At 43.5% G+C, this 12,525-nt stretch overlaps 1 protein-coding gene across 6 annotated transcripts in view; it reads right to left on the bottom strand.

Moving 5' to 3' along the window:
- OPCML (opioid binding protein/cell adhesion molecule like) overlaps nucleotides 1–12,525 on the bottom strand; it is a 1,060,877-nt gene that overhangs the window by 23,817 nt on the left and 1,024,535 nt on the right. The window lies entirely within an intron of this gene.

Raw genomic sequence — 12,525 nt, 5'->3', positions numbered from 1 at the left:
AAGTACTCTGTGACTGTTTTGCAGGATGTGCTCAATAAATGTTTGCCAACATAAAATAACAGTGGTGGCCTCAAATGATGGATCCAGAGTTACTAGAACAGCCTTATGGATTTAATACCTGACTTTGTGGGACATTCTGGAGGCTTTATTCCTAGGCACTTGTGAAGATTGGAATTCATGATACAAAATATTGTGCGTTTGTAAAATGTATATTGTTTGCAGCCATTACATGTCTTACAAAAATCTGGTCCCTCTGTCTTGTCCCTTATTCCCATCCCTGTGGTTCAGCACAAATAGAACAGACCCTCTGCCTTGAAATTCAAATGTTTTCAGTTCTGTCAAAGCACTAGGCTCCCATGAAGACCCAGCCAACACAAAGGCCAGGGAGGAAGTACAGCCATTTGCATTTCTTTTCTGCCTGTTGCCTGATTCCTTTTTGTGCTCCAGACATTAGAGTGAAAACAGTTTTAGGAAGATAACAACTCATTATAATTTTCCTCAAACACACATATAAACATATTCCTATCCAATGGATGCTCCATCAACTAAGTTTAGGTCCACTATGGATGTGAAACAGCAGGAAGTTGAGGGGTAGGGTGATGGGCAGTGGGTAGAGAGACAGGTGCTTTAACAACCTGATTTTGATTCAAGTCTAAGCCTTGGGGAGTTTTCCCCCACCCTGCCCATTTCCCCAGACCACTTGCTTTTCACCTTATGTGGCCTTCATTGCCTCCTCTTCCCACCCTAAGTCCCAAACACCCAGGCTCTTCCATTAGTTACCAAGTATATCCCAAGAAGGTGTGGGGCCCCTGGCAAAATATTTTTCAAGGGGACCCTCTATATATAAACAATTGCAGTCACCAATTCTGGTAGCCCAATATCATGTAATTACATGAAAGAAATGTTGGCCTTCCAGCAGGAGCAATCCTTTGCCACCCTCCTAGAACCGGGAACTGTTGATTGGGTCCCAGTACAAGCCCACAGGCATAAGTGTGGGAATCTTGGGGAATCTAGTTGAACCCACATGAAGAATGGCTGAGGGTAGAGGTTGGAAACGCACCCTGAATGGGAGAAATAGGGTCGTAGGGCCCTATTTACCAGGATCCCAAGGTAGTGGTGCTGGTCACAAGCCCTGTACCACAGCAGACATTTGGTCATTCACACTAATTCATATACTAATTCCTCAAGATTTATTGGAGGGATATAAACATCTTCCCATTTTTTCCCCCTTATTTCTCTTAGGGTTAACAGAATCTCACAGTTGAAGAAGATTCTGAGATCACTTATTTCAGGAAGTCTATAAAGACAAAAATTGCCTCACTTATTGAAATTATGTTGGTGGACCAATCTAAGTATTTTAAAGGATCAAACAACAATGATATCACACCAAAACAACTTCCCAAATGCACTGTACCTTTTCTGCAGTGAATAAATATGGCAGAATTGAAAGTCTGCCTTGGTACTACTAACAGGCCATTATTTTTTCAAAATGTGCTGCGGTGCATTTACCACAAGTAATTAAACTCCACTTCATTTGACCAAAGGAGCCACCTGCAGTAGGGCCTGGCAGGAGCCTCAGGCAAGGTTACTGACCTGCTTACCTTGGAGAGAATGAGATAGATCTATATCATGCTACACAGTATACACCAGACAGCGCTGTCTTAAAGTCCCTGATAAGGCAAGTTTATGGATGCCAGTCAACTTAGAAGTGTTGGTTTGTGCAAAGGGAAGGGATAACCAACCTCAAAGAAGGTGGAGGTCAATGTGCTGGGGCCCTGAGTAATTCTCTGCATTTGTATGAGTAGGGCAGATTCTGGATTCTTCATGAAGCAATTACAGGGCAACACAACCACCCTTTGGAATGCGGGGATGTATTTTCACTATCTGTAATGGTATTTTTATGGAACAATTATATGACAGCAAAAAAAGGAAGAAGGAAGAGAGTGTTTTGTGCAAAATAGGGATCGTTAGGATAATACTACCTCGTTAAGTGATAAAATGAATTTTGTCAAGTTTGTACCATAAAGTAAGTGCTTCTCAGATTTTAATTTGCATATAAATTCCTCTGGGATCTAAAAAATATAGAGATTCTGATTCAATAGGTCTAGAGCAGAGCCTGGGAGTCTGCATTTCTAACAGATGCCTGAGTATCTCCATGCTGCAGGTCTGGGACCCACAAAGTGAGCAGTGAAGCTACAAGGCACCACCACGTGCTGTTCTCAGCTCTCTCTTGTCACACATTTCTAACTGTCTGGGTCTGTGAAGTGGCCATTTGGTCAACAGAGCTTACTGAATGCCCCTCAGTAAGGGGATTCTTGTGGAGTCTGCATCTCAAAAGACACCCTCTTGGGGGTATAGCGCTCAGTAAGGTGCACTGAAGCTGGGCATCTGGACCCCTGAAGCGAACTGTTCACTGAGTGTTTATGATCTTACTACAAAGTGTTCATTCTCTTGAACGGATTTCTTTGCTAAGAAATGGAAAGAGGATGTCGAAATCCCTCCCCATCTCAAGCCCACTGAAGGTGATTGAGATGTTATTTTTGTTACTGCTTTGAATACTAGGTGAACAAATCTAGGTTGCTAAATGCCTAGAGACCTAGGAAATTGCAGGGTTTAATGCTTTCCCTGCCCTCTCCAGTTCTGGTTGCAATGGAAAATTCTGATTCCATGCTGCAGAGAAAAGGGCAGAAGGCAACACATGTTTTAATCCTCTTTGCTGGCTGCCAAGAAGACAAACTGCTGATGTGGAAGCAGAGGACGGGAACTGGGCAGGGAGAAACACCTGAGGGAGGAACAAGAGAGGAAGGAGGAGGAGAAGGAGGAAGGAAAGAAAGGTAGAGGGGGTGCAAGCAAGATGGCCCAGGTGCCACAGGAAAGATTCTGAAGACACTTTCAAAAGAGATTAAAGAAAAAAACTAAAGGACTAAAGCCTAAAGGGCTACAATATTTTCTCTGACAAAATGCATGAAAATGAGAGTTCCAAATCTGCTTCACAGTTTTGCTTTATGGTGAGATGTCTCTTAATAAGCCAATAACCCAAAAGCATTATCAACCTGCTCTATGCATTCAGGCATCCCAATATAACATGATTGGGAGGAAAAGTAAGTGAATTCTAAGCCATTGGCAGAAATATATTTTTTTTAAATGGATTATTTCTGGGATGCCTGGGTGGCTCAGTTGGTTAAGCATCCGACTTCAGCTCAGGTCATGATCTCATGGTTCATGGGTTCGAACATCGGGCTGTGTGCTGAAAGCTCAGAGCCTGGAGCCTGTTTCGGATTCTGTGTCTCTTTCTCTCTCTACCCCTCCCCTACTCATGGTCTGTCTCTCTTTCTCTCTGAAAAATAAATATTTTTTAAAAAAATTTAAAAATGGGCTATTTCTTTCCTTAGATGAGTACTTTTAAGGAAGTCAATACACTGTATTAGTGAGATTAAGATCTTCAAGAATACAAATGGGGCCATTTATCATGGGATGTGGGAGGTCCCTGGACTAGGGCCCCTTAGATGCAAGGCATGTGCCTGGGGACAGAGTAAGCAAGTCCCGTGGTTCTGTGGGCACAAGGGGGCTTCTTCTACAAAGACGCGTATTCTGACTTAACACAGTCACAGAAGGCAAAGAACAAACAATGCCCACGCATAGGGTCTGGCATCTTAGAAACAGAGGGGCAGACCAAGAAACTGCTTCAGGGAAGGATCCTTGGCATGATCTGCTTTCCCTGATATCACCTGCAGTTATCTTACCCACATGTACTGTGAGAGAAGGGCTGGGTTAGACACTGTATGTGAGGTGGAGATGATGTAGAAGACAAGGTCCTTGACCCTGGGCAGTCTATAATCTCATGAGCCCACAACTGGAGCACTGTATATTTTTCTGTCCCTCAGCTTAGTTTTCAGTGTTCTTAATCATTTTTAGATCCCTCTCGTAAGGTGCAGTGGGTCAGAAAGATTTATTAGAGCTAGAAGAAACTTAAACATCATCCTCATCTCTGAGGAGACCAAATGGGAAATCCAGAGTAAAATCTGGAAGGATTCTAACCTTGTTCCTCTTCTTTCTTTTTCCCTTCACATCCTGTCCTCCCATGCCAGCTGTATCTCAGTCACCATTCCTATGCCTAATCGTTCCTTCTTTTCCTCACACAACTCTTTAGAATTTCATTTGGAAACACCATGGAGAATCAAAGATTTTAGTCTTCCATTTTTTGGATTATTGTCCCTGACAGAATATCTTTCCCCATTCTGTGCAAATATCCCCAAGGATGATTTCAGAGGGAAGTCTGTTCCATTGCCATACTATTCACACCATCCAAAACAAGCATCCTCATATTGAGGCAAACTCTGCCTGGCTTCTCCCTTTGAAATAATTAAAAAGTCCCCTTCTGGGTGCCCCAACCCCAGTGTCCCTCCTCATATGCCGCTGAAAGCTGACGCTCTATCCAGGGAAACTGCTTTGTGAGGTTAAATGTCAGCACCTGTCACAGCTTTTGCCAAGAGATCTGTCAGGAGATGGCTCACAGTGGCACATGCCTGGGGCGGGTGTCTTAGAGGAAATTAATACGAGGAGATGAGAAGGGGGAGGAGGGCTAAGAATTTAAGGAGGTATTGATACAGAGAAAATGGCATCATGAAGAGAACAGCCAGAGGAGGGAAAGAGGACTCAGATGGCTGAGAAAGGAAGAGAAGAAAGAGAAAGAGGAAGAGAAGGAAGCCATTGGGAGTGGAAATTGTGTAGACACCCCAGGGTCTATCTGGCTCACATGGTAGGATTTCTCGAAAAGGATTTCCCTTTTCCCTCAGCAAGAAGGGCTATTATAGATGTTCCTTATTAATACTAAACTTGGAAAGTTGGAATCCAAAGTCCAGGTGCTTGTGTGAATGCTTCTGACCTATTTAGGCCTCACCTAGGCTTTTTGATATATATTAGACAATAGCTTCTTGTCCATTCACCAAAACTAGGTATCCATTCAAGTTAGCAAGGAACTGAGATTTTGCTCCTATAAGGAGCGCTTAGTATATCAAACAAGGTGTGGGTTGGCTGGCTTGTTGTATATTTTCTGGAACTCCTACCCTAGAGTTCTGGAGCAAGATAAGGTCAAGGAAAAGAACTGTCTGGAGTAGTTCCCTCCCAGGGGCTTCTGTGCCCTTGAGGTATGTAGGGCAAGGTAGATATCAGAAGTGCATGTGATGATATGTGCCACAATCTTGTCACTCATCCATTTCTCTCTCCAGGATCCTGGCCAGTAGAACATAATCACATAAAGTGAGCCACAAGTAGATCAAAATACCAGCTTTACTGCTGTCAGGCTGGCCTACAATCTGGGCTTGGCATCCAAGACTGACCCAGGTTCTTGCCTTTCTCCCTATGAACTAAAGGTGTCTGGACTACTGCAGTAGGAGTACTTGCCTTTGGTATTCAGCTACAGGCCCAATGCTGGACCTGAGAATAAGGGCTGTAATGGAATAGAGAATCAAGGGTAAGGAGAACCCTTTGACCCAAGCAGAGGTAGATTAAGAAGGTGATGGAGAATCAGATGTGCTGCCTCACTTCTAGATAATGGACTTATCCTTGCTTGACAAGGTCCAAAGGCTGCTGAGCAAATAACCTTAACAGTGACATTAGTCACCCATCATCCGTGGAGACAAAGAGTGACCAGTTTAGAAGAGGGGTTTATTCCTCCTAGGAAGTACAGGGGGAACTGTCTTCTGGAAACCTATAAGCTGGAGAGTAGGTTTCTTCACCCTCCCTAGAGATTTCCTGGCCTCATTCTCAAATCACATACCTCTCAACATAAGAGCCTCCTCTTGAATGACAGAAGCATTAGAAACATGCTTGAGTGGGAACTGGAGTAAAATCTCAGCACTTGGTACAATTTGGCTCATGTGACCTCAGTCTTGTATTGCCTGCACTTGCTTCTGATAAGATAGGTGTTCCATTTCTAAATTGCGAACACACTGAGATGAGATTACACCTTCCACTCCCTTGAGCTGTATATGCATCTCATGTAGGATGAACACACAGTATCTATTCATTCTACATCCAATTGCCAAAGGTTTGGAAACTGAACCATCACCAAATTATCTCTCTCCACTTAATTTCTCTCTCTGCCAGGCCTGCTCCACCATCTCTGTGTTCCCTGACACTCTGACTCTCTTTAGAATGCTGCTGACAATAAGCAACTCTGAGCTACCCCTCCTTAATTAAACCAGGGAGTATGGACAGCAGTATATTCCATCCTCACTTGCTCCCAACTCCCAGATACATCCCTTTGTTGCATTGGAGTTAATGAAAAGTATGATAAACCCATGGTTTCATTTTCCCTTAATTAATACAAGAAATTGAATTGTGCTAAAGTCATTTTGTTTTGGAGACTGAGCCTCTGGGTCAATGTCTCACTTGCTGGTGGTGACAGAAGCTCTTTGTCTTGGGCTCAGACAACCTTTCTCAGACTGTGGCCACCAGGACCTTGCCTGAGGGAAGGATGGTGTGCTCCTCTCCAAGACTGCCTTGCTGGCTGTCTTCCCTGAGGCTGACAGGAAGTTGGCTAATGACAAGATCAATGTGTGACTGGGAAAGTCAGCTGAGCTTCTAGTGGGGGAAAGAGTACATTAATAATGCTCTGGGGAACTGGGGGCTCAAAGGAATTGCCTGGCAGTGGTGAGTTTCCTAAATTTTTCCCTTTTTCTGATGGAACACCTGGGATGACACAAGAAGAGAAGGGCTCAAATGACTCATCTGATAGGACTATCCAGAAAGATAAATTCTGGTACATGGGCACTTTATCAGAAGGAGGAAAGCCAAATACAGGGGATATGAAGAGTTTTGTCTGGTATGCGGGGACAGGAGAATACAGTGTCAAGAAACCTTTTTGCAATGAGGTCTAGGAGGGAGAGCCTAGAGGTCTTGTCCCAGGTGGCACATAGCATCAACCAAGGAGCACTATGAAAACATACTTTTGTGCCCATGCTTAAAGATTGGCTGAACTGTGCCATCACTGGCATCCTCTAAACACTGTCCAGGGGACCCTGACATACAATAAGGGACTACATCCCTAGTTGGTAGACTGGGAGGCTCCTGTGGCCTTTATCTACCAAGTGCCAGTTCTACTTATACGCTCCCAGGCTTCTTCTGCTGAGAATGCACTCAAGACCTAGCAGTCCATAAGGCTCTGCATACTCAGAGTGTGCTCAGGCCTTCTGTTGACTGTCCACTGGCCTCCATGAGAGACATACAGTTGGAATGCCAGCAAGTGAGTCTGGCAATTGGGACCTTGCCACACTGCAAGGTACTGGCAGCCAGGGTTGGGCCTGACAGTGTCGAATGCCCTTCATCAGCCCAAAATGGATGGGAATGCCCAGATCTACTAACACAAAGAATCAAGGCAAGAGTTGCTCCTGTCGAAAGTACAGTGAAAACATGTGGTTAGTTTGGTTTTACTTGTGTCTCTTTTCTGAGATTGGTTCGTTAGCCACAAGGAGAACCAGGACATGAGAGTTTTATAATCTAGGTGATACTGTTGACCCAGAGGGAGTAGTCTTGAGTGAATGATATGGAAAGAGTCAGGATACTGGCAAAGATGTGGCCCATAGCCTTGCAATGGAAGTCCAGAGTGGATGACAGGTAAAGAAGAGAGGAGTTGAACACACACACACACACACACACACACACACACAGTGAGAGAGGAAGACAGAGAACATGAGGATACAGAATGCAAAACTCCGGGATTTCCCATAGAGGCAGACAATTGACTGAGGGCAGAAGCTTAAATCCATTTGGAGAACAAAGCAGACTATTTAATTAAAGAAGTAGCTAACATTTATATTCTACAAAGTATCCAAATGTAGACAGATATAAACAGTTCAAACCAAAAAGACATAGAGGTTGAAGAAAACAAAATCATTGCTTTTAGAAAGCACAGCGGAAACAGCTAAGTTATTGACAAAACATTAAGAGCATTTGAAAAGTTTTTATTACAGGGTTTCTTCTTTCATTACCATTATTTGCACTCTGAAGCAACAAGGCTATTTCATTACTAACAACTAAAAGGAGAATAAATTCTGTACTTTAGTTGAAATAAACTACTGCGTTAAAAAATAATCAATAATTTAAAAAAACGAATCAAAGCACTGAATAGATACTACTTGTTTCATTTGTGTATGTCTTATAGACGTCTTAAGAAAGTTTGATTTGATCTTGACTGCATTATCCTAAGCAGGAATGACGAGTTACCCAGCTCCAGTTTCAATATATATATAATTCATTTGGTTAGTTTATTTATTTATTTTGAGAGAGAGAAAGAGAGAGAGAGAGCCATCAGTGTACAGCTTGATAGGCTCGATCCCATGAACGATGCGATAATGACCTGAGCTGAAATCAAGAGTCAGATGTTTAACTGACTGAGCCACCCTGGTGCCCCAGAAAACAATATGTTGGAGGTATGGAAATGTCCCATGCCACTGTGTGGTCAGTGAGTATCCAACACCAGAATTACCTAAGGGTGCTTTGAAAAATGTGCTTTTTGAGCCCACAGCAAATCTAGAGGGTCAAAATCCATTGGGGTTCAGCTTGTGTCCAAACTCTTCAAATTATTTCTAATAACAGAGCACATCGGCTGAATGCTGTGCTCCTTATGTGGTTTGAGGGGAATTAAACCTTTCCTTCCAATACCAACTGCACATGGCTTGTTTTCCCTGGGGATTAATGTTTTTTGTATAGCAACACCAAGGATGTCTTTGTTATTTTTATAAGTAGGGTGACCTTATAGTTAAGTTTGTCTGGGACAAGTTGTCAGTTGACACCTGTTTTCCAAGCCTAATTATTAATGGTCACCTTCTACTCTCAAAAGTATCCTGTTCTGGATGATAATCCATGTGGCCACTGTACTCCCAGGGCATGGAAAGTCCTGCCGTCAGGATCGGCCTGGGCTGCTGATTGCACCTTACTCTGCCTATGGGGCTGTCCCAACACCCATACTTTTAAAGTCAATAAGAAGTGGTTTGGTCCCCAAGGAGATTGTGCATTCTCAGATGTAGGATTCTGCTAGATGAAGGTCAAGAATGACTTCAAGTGCTCTGTTCCTTGGAGCTTGAGACCCATGAGCTAACTACAGTTTTCCATGGGATTATAGACTAGAGCAGCTGCTTGGACACTAAATCAACTGCAACAAGGGGATCAGCACTGCAGCTCAAAGGATGGAAATCCATCTGGGGTTTAACAGATCCTGGCTCAAATTCCTGGCATGTCATTTACCATACCTGCACCTTCTAAAATGGTTAGGATGGCCCAGAGAATTCATGGACACAGTGCCAGAGCCTTTTCAGGTTATTGGGGAGATGCTCTTTTGAGGAAGAATGTAGCCCAGTTTCTACACTTGAAGCCTTGATGCAGCCTGACTCTTCTCACTTTCTCTCCTCCTTCCTCTTCTCTTATTCTCTCCCTTTTATGTTCTCCCAGTATTAGTTCCCAACAGCACAGCCACATGACAATGATGCTAATTATCAATGCTCATTAATATTTTTGAAATCTTTGTATTAGCTTCCAGGCAAAACACCCACTAAGCCAAGCAGCACACTTGGCATGCTGGCCGCATCTGAGACATTCTGCACACTTCACAGAATTAGAGGGCCTGAGCTCTGAAGCTTCACAGGAGATAGCTTTGCTCACACACTCAGAGCAGCAGCTGAAAAGGAAGAATTAGGAACTGGGCACTCAATGGGCAATGTCTCTGCCTTTGGGGCCAAAAGCCGTTATTGTGAGGTTGGATCCCTTTGGAAACTTTCTTGTCAAGGGCTCTCTACATCTGCACCTTGTGCTATTCTAGGCAAGTCTGCCTCTTATCATCCAACTTGGACTCTTATTAACCTGACCTCTCACAAAAGACATCTATCTTCTTGGCTTCCCTTCTTAGCCTAGTCCCCATAGAAGTCACCATACACACAGTCTTCTATGACTCTGCCAAGAGCAGGAATAAGTGGAGAAAACTACTGAATTAGAGATCAGAAGACCTGTATCTAACCCCAGCATTGCCACTAATGTGCTATGTGACTTTGAGTAAGTGTTTTAGCACCCCAAGCCTTAACTATTTATCTCCTATCAAATAAAAACCTGCTCTAGATGATTTCTAAGGTCATTTATAGTCTTTCATAACTTAGCAATAGAGTCTATGACCAGGAATCCTGCATAATTCTTTAAGTTCTAGAAATCTTATGACCATGGTGTTGATAGGCAAAGTTCCAACCCAGAAACTCAGGGTCACTGACCTATATGGATACATAAGAAGTTTCCTGCAGTCAGGCATGCACACTGCAGAATTGACCTATGCCATCCTAGCTTTATCTGGGGTCTTGACAATGCAGGCACAATAATAAAGACACCATGCAATTTCAAGGTGGCTCTCATCTGTCACTGTGCTGTTGCTGCTCGGTGATGAGGAGGAAAGAGGTTTTGACAATTATGAAAGACTGTGTGTGTCTGAGGGTAATGTCTTGTATTAATGGGGGAAATTAATTCTTTTCGTTCCCTTCTAAGAATCCTATTCATGCAGATTTTGACAAGTAGCTGTTCTTGTTTCCCTCCTCTCGATGGGTAGGTTGGAGTAATGTCTTACAGGTATAACTAATCATCCACTTATATGATTTGAGACCCATTTTCGTGGATCTGAGGGTACACTCCAAATGCAGGAAAATGACGCTTCTCTCTGCTTTCTGTCCTCCCCTACCTTTGCTAAAAATATCCCTTCTTAGTTATGTGGCTCATCTTGCTATCCCTTCTCAACCAGAAAACAGACACTGAGAAACAAGGAAAGGGGCATTGGCAGTAGGAAAGGCCCAACACTCAGTACTACAACTTAAATTTCCCTTGCACCTCCACTGTCAGAATTGATCTATGGCTACACCAGAATAGAACCAAGATCTGAGGGGCCATGTGATGGTTAATTTTATGTATCAAGTTGACTGAGCAAAGGATGCCCAGATAGCTGGTAAATATGATTTTGGGGTGTGTCTGTGAGGTGTTTCCAGAAGAGATTAGCATTTGATTCAGTAGACTGAGTAAAACAGATTGCCCTCATTAATGTGGTAAGCATTATCCAGTCCATTGAGAACCTGAATAAAACAGAAAGATGGAGGAAGGGGAAATTCTCTCTCTTTTCCTGTGCTAGGATGTCTGTCTTCTCCTGCCCTTGGACATCAGAGCTCCTGGTTCTCAGGTCTTCAGATTCTGGCACTTACACCAGTGGCTCCTTTGGCCTCAGGACTGGGAGTTACACCATCTTCTCACCTGGTTCTCAGACCTTCAGACCAGACTGAATTATACCAGAAGGTTTCCTGAGTATGCAGTTTACAGATGGCAGATTATGGGATTTTTTATCTCCATAACCACACGAGCTGATTCCTGTAACAAATCTTATCTGTCTCTCTCTCTACCCTATTGATTCTGTTTCTCTGGAGAACCCAGGCCTATTGGAACCCTATGAGGTCATTCTGGTCTTCACTCCGCTACTAATTAGCCAGGAGTTCTGGACAATCCACTTCACTTCATGAAAATTCAGTTTCCTTATCTACAAAATGAGGGCACTGGGCCATTTATTTCTTAGCCCCTTAGCCACAGTTCTTCTCTCAACTTAATTCATGGCAGTCCTTCTGGCCCAGTACATAGCGATGCTGGGCTCTTATCATCAGTCTCTGGATAGCAACCAGCATTTGATCAAGTCCAGAAGCCCCTGGGTAGGGAAGTCTGGAGTGTGAATCCTACTTCTACCCTTGAAACCTGGGGCTGTCTCTGGTTCTGGGAAATGCCACAGCTCAAAACACTGGGTGGGATGTGAAAGCTCAAGCAAGGCTTGCCAGCCTCTAAAATTACTCTCACCATGCCCCTGTTGTGCCACCCTTCCTGCTTGCCTTTGCTGGGTTTCCCTGTACTTAGTGGCCACATAAGCCCAGCAGGCCTCTGTCAAAATTAACACATCTTACCCGGAGAGGGAGAAAAGTACTGAAATATATATATATATATATATATATATATATATATATATATATATATAATAAAGCAAGGAGGATTGTAAGGGTGACTGGGTTCCAACAGGGCAGGCCTGGATTGAAGGATCGTGTACAAAAATGAGGACATTGGAAGGGGCTGCTGTGTTCCATGCCATGCAGGGCAGGTGCCTAGAGCCTGGTAGCTAAACAGATGGTGCCCGTGGATTTCCAGGACTATCCAGACAGGGAGCTTCTTAGGAGAATGAGTCAGGGTGCATAGTGTCAGCCACCTTCTTTCTGTGGCCCTGAGCTTGCTCTAGTTACACACAGCTCTAGAGGTTTTCTCAATTATAGAACATTGTACCCCAATGGTACATCATAAAATTAATGTAAATAACAGTGTGGTATTTACTTCACGCCGCATGTTATTCACATACGAATACACAGATACACATATGGTATGCATGCATAGCAGTAGAGCAACATTCAATATAGAAAGGAAAATACAGAGCCATTGCAATTCTGAAACCAATTCCATTGTGTGGGTTCCCCC

This window comes from Acinonyx jubatus, chromosome D1 (genome assembly GCF_027475565.1).
Source record: "Acinonyx jubatus isolate Ajub_Pintada_27869175 chromosome D1, VMU_Ajub_asm_v1.0, whole genome shotgun sequence".
Classification (NCBI taxonomy): Eukaryota; Metazoa; Chordata; class Mammalia; order Carnivora; family Felidae; genus Acinonyx; species Acinonyx jubatus.
This window is presented reverse-complemented; position numbering and strand designations above follow the sequence as displayed.